Below are 4,858 nucleotides of genomic sequence, written 5' to 3'. Positions count from 1 at the left end.
TTGTCCCTCTTTTCCCCTTTCCCTTCTACCTGGTTGTCGCAACCAGATGCCGGAGCCCAGGAGCCAGACGCCACCGTCGACGACGACTCCTACTACACTGGAGGTGCCTACTACTACGTGCAGGCTGCTGACGACGACCAGGAGTAGTTTAGGAGGATCCCAGGCAGGAGGCCTGCACCTCTTTCGATCTGTATCCCAGTTTGTGCTAGCCATCTTATGGAAAACTTGTTTAACTTATGTCTGTACTCAGATATTATTGCTTCCGCTGACTTGTCTATGATCGAGCACTTGTATTCGAGCCCTCGAGGCCCCTGGCTTGTATTATGATGCTTGTATGACTTATTTTATTTTTAGAGTTGTGTTGTGATATCTTCCGGTGAGTCCCTGATCTTGATCGTACACACTTGCGTGTATGATTAGTGTACGATTAAATCGGGGGCGTCACAAGTTGGTATCAGAGCCGACTGCCTGTAGGAATCCCCCTTCCACACTCCTTGGTCGAAGTTGAGTCTAGACATTGCAAAACTTTTTACTAACATGGCTGTGCGGCCCATGGGCCCACGTCGCCATTGGGTGGTGTTAGGATCTTTTACTCCTCGTCTATACTCCGGGACTCTGATCTCTTTTCTATTCGGGTTAAATGATTTTACTAAATCTGACTTTAGGTTCTCGAAACTACTTTCCTTCCGGAGAGCCCCTTCAGTCCAGATGATCGACTGCTGCACCAATATATTTCGAAGATACTCTTCGATATCCTCTCAAGACTTTGTGCCCGTTGCTTTTGCAATTCCCTGCCACTGATAAATCCCTATGGATAACTACATACACTTGCCATCGTATAATCATTGCCCGTTGATCTTGTTACTACAAGATACCTTGAAATTCTCTCTATTGATCCGAGAACCGTTTGTGTCACTGCCTTGCAGTTCTTTGCCACCTGAATACCCCTAAGAATAATTTCTCGCACTTTCTGAGTATCCGCTCATCCCCAGTTGTTCAGGTGTTTCACAAAAGTCTTTGAAATACTATTCAATCCTCCAGAAATCCTTAGCAGCTTTATTGCTCTGCAAATACTTGTATACTAGCATTATGGATGCTTCCCATATATCTGGTAATATTCACTAGTATCTTTTGACACCGTCATTTTGATCCTATTAATTCAACATGTGTGCGAATGCACACAATCATCTATCAACCCTTCTAAATTATCTTTCCGGCTCAGACATCATTTTTGAACATGAGCTGGTTCTCGACCAAACTATTTGTCGTCAATTGTGCCTCTGGTCTATCCAACTTATCCATCCTTGATCAAAGCGACTGCTTCTGATCCTTTGTTTTGGAAATCGTAATTCCTTTGTTATCTAAGCATCAAATTATTCAGATGTTCTATAATCTGATCTCCTTTCATTCTTCTTCCTCTAGTTGAGTACCGATGCTCACGTCAGATCCCTTGTGGACCACCAGATCCTTTGTTGGGTTTTATCTGACAACGCCCTTCATATTCAATAACCTTGTGAGCATTTCCTCTGATACATAATGCCTTAGGTAAATTGTATCCTCTGCTTTCTCAACCATGCTCTGCCTTCGAGCTTGAGTTAATTACTTCTAAAGATTCTGGTATATGATTCTAAGATGCCCCGATGGGTTGAACCTATGCCTTCCTTAATATGTGTGAACTCGAAAGTTTTCACGAGTCGTACTCTTCTGGTATTTTGCCAGATAAAATTTCAACACTACGACTTCATTGAACGCGAGAAGTGAATGAAAGGTTGTGCACTGGAGAAGTGGGAGTCGACCTTGAACTTTGTGTTCATGCCCATGGACATGATGTACATCTTCTCATCGAAGCTTCTTTTAAAATTAATTATTCCCTTGGTATAAATTCATCTTATATCTGAGATCTGGCCTTTTTGCAATCGTGGTTCCGACCATGTTCTCCTTTAAATACCATTTCTCGTGCAAGTTTAAGCACTTGTCTTTTGCAGAGCAATCCCCCAGTCCAACCTCTACTTTGATTCGTCGTCGAGTATTACCCTCCTGGTATCTCGAGATTATCTTGGAACTGCATAACTTCTTATGAGTTCTTCATCAAGTACTACATTCTCACTGATTACAGTTTTTCACGGGCTCAGAGTTATTAAACACTCACGGACATCAATAACTGAATCGAGTCCGCCTCGCGATTAAACAACTCTTAGTAATCTTCTTTGCTTACGAGTTTGTACCCATTCCTAGCCTGTTTGGCTATATCATTGTCGTGATGATTCTAACTGTGCTACCTGGTCCTTATTCTCGGAGCACCAATTTGCGACGATAGCTAAGCTTACGTCGATTTTCCTTGTCATACCCTTTCACCTTAAACAACAAGCTTGAGTTCGAGTTTGTGTCGTAACTGTGGTTCCAATAACCTCTTGCTTCATCATTCCCTTGACTTGATGTCGTCGCTGAGTGATTACTTCTTCATGAAATCTCTCAACAATTGTGTCGTGATCATCGTCAACCTTACGAGCTCTTCCAGAATATCAATTGAATTTATGTTGAGAAAGACCATCCTTGCCCTTGATGATTAGTGTTATCATCGACCACTCTACTGCCTTCCCTCCAACACAAACTTGTTTGTGTTTTGTGTTATACCTTGAGTTCCTTGCTATCCAGCAATTGCTCTTCTTTACCTTGGAGTATTACCATCCTTTATGTCAAGAATGTCGTGAGAATTTCACCACCTCCTGAGAATTCTTGGTATTGTGATACTTCTCACCATCACCATTTTTCTTGGTCCCTGGGTTGAATCCAACAAGTGGACGGTGTCGTTTGGATGCTTTCCTTCTATCAACCCTATTGCTTTGAAGTTAATGGTCGACATTTCATTATTAGACCATTGGTTATCGAATCACCATTATAACATTGGTCGTGCAATCCAACCCATATTTCGGGCGCACCTTTCCACCAATGTTTAATTGAGTATGTTTTCCTCGAGCATACCTCATTATATCATTTGATCTGACAAATGCTATCTCCCTGTTCACCTAATTGTGGAAATCCATCTTTTGGAAAATCCCAATGAATTTCGCTGAGTTCATCAGCCACCTCCTCATCCTCTCCTTGGTTTAATGATGAACTCATGATTCGGAACTTGCTTCCATAGTTTATTTCCCGAGAATCTTGCAACTCCATCACGTCAAATTGAGTTGCACCTTTTCTTCTCAGGCATCCTGAGTCCTTGACACCAATCAGATCTGAATTCCGGTCAGATATGATGGTTGGAACATACTTTCAAGAGTTATAACATTGGTCCTCTTATGACTCGGTAAGGTGATGTCATGCCTAGCACTCCTGACCAGGGGACCCAGTGTTATAGTTTCCTTTTTAACAAGGATAGTCATTTTGCACGAGGAAATGGAATACCTTGTTTAATAAGTTCATCCTGATGGATCCTTTGTGTATCCAAAAATCCGACCTTTGCTTGAAACCCATGTCAATGCTAACTCAAAGCAAGTCTATGGGACTCCGATTTTCAACAAGAACATTTGAAGCCCAATGCTAAATGTTTCTTTCTTAATTATCCTAACACCGTTGTATGGGTAATGCCATGAAAATTATCTCCCATTACCTAAATGGTTTTCTACGTTATATCCTGTCATGGGCATCATGCTATGCTTGTCCTTGGGAAGGATATACCCCTGAATTATGTGTTTAAACACATTTTTCTTTCCATTGTTCTGATTAAATCGGATAAACACGTTTCCCTTTCCATTAGTTTGTTTAAACCCTTTCTATGATCTATATGATATAAGCAATAACAATTCCCTGCTTGTGCAAACACCTCGGTGTACCGCTCTGTCAGTAGGACCCTGTTACTATTGTTGATGACATTCCGGTAGCCACCGATGGACGAGAACCTAGCCTATTGGCCCGCCTCGTTTCAACGAGCAGGAAAATGGTTCTCTTCGTCCCTCACCCTTGGTACCGACGTTGTTACTGACATATAACTGATAGGCTAACCTCTGACATGCCTTGCTTACATGATCGTGCAAGACGTCATCGCCCTTCCTACTTTTAACCCACATGGTGGCCCCATAACCCACAGGTCCCAGGATCGAAACCTGACTCTCCTGTACACCTTGTTGACAAAGTTATCCCTTACCCTTGGTTTCGTGCGTAATTCACGAGCCACCTTCCTAGTGCTCTATTCTGGTATTAGACGCAATACTTACTCTCGCTGCCCTGAACCACTTTCTCACTCTGGTTTAGACTTCGAGCAACTATCTATCCGCTTGGAACCTCTTATTGTACCTTCGTACCTTACTCTTGATGTATTCTATATGTTCAACTCGAGAGATAATCTTATGCTCCTTCATGGGTTAACCCCCAGATTGTTTCCCTCATAAGCATTCTGTCGTAGCCGAGCTGCCCCTTACCCATTCATAAGTACGTTGGAGTTCCCGAGAAAAGGGCGACATCACCATGATGACCTGAAGCAGAGAAATGAAGATGTCAATGTAATGGATCGACCTCTTCAAGAAGAGCAACCAAGATTGAGAAGATTCGTTAGGATTTCGTAACCAGACCTTTCCCCTTAGTCCCCTTCTTAAATCTCGGGACGAGATTTCTTGTAGTGGAGGAGAATTGTGACGCCCGGGTAATTAAGCTACAGTGATCCTTTGCTAGTGATGCCACGTCACCTCGATTATAGTTGCTAATCTCGAGTTAGTTCAAAAACCGATTCAAAATTCAAATTCAAAATCAAGTCAAACAATTAAAGTTTTCAAAAGTCAAAACTAAAATGTTCTCAATGCGACAAATAAATCATGGATAATACTGGTGGAGAAACCACACTTTTGTAAAATGTTTAAATACT

The sequence above is a fragment of the Triticum dicoccoides genome, chromosome 4B (genome assembly GCF_002162155.2).
Source record: "Triticum dicoccoides isolate Atlit2015 ecotype Zavitan chromosome 4B, WEW_v2.0, whole genome shotgun sequence".
Lineage (NCBI taxonomy): Eukaryota > Viridiplantae > Streptophyta > Magnoliopsida > Poales > Poaceae > Triticum > Triticum dicoccoides.
This window is presented reverse-complemented; position numbering follows the sequence as displayed.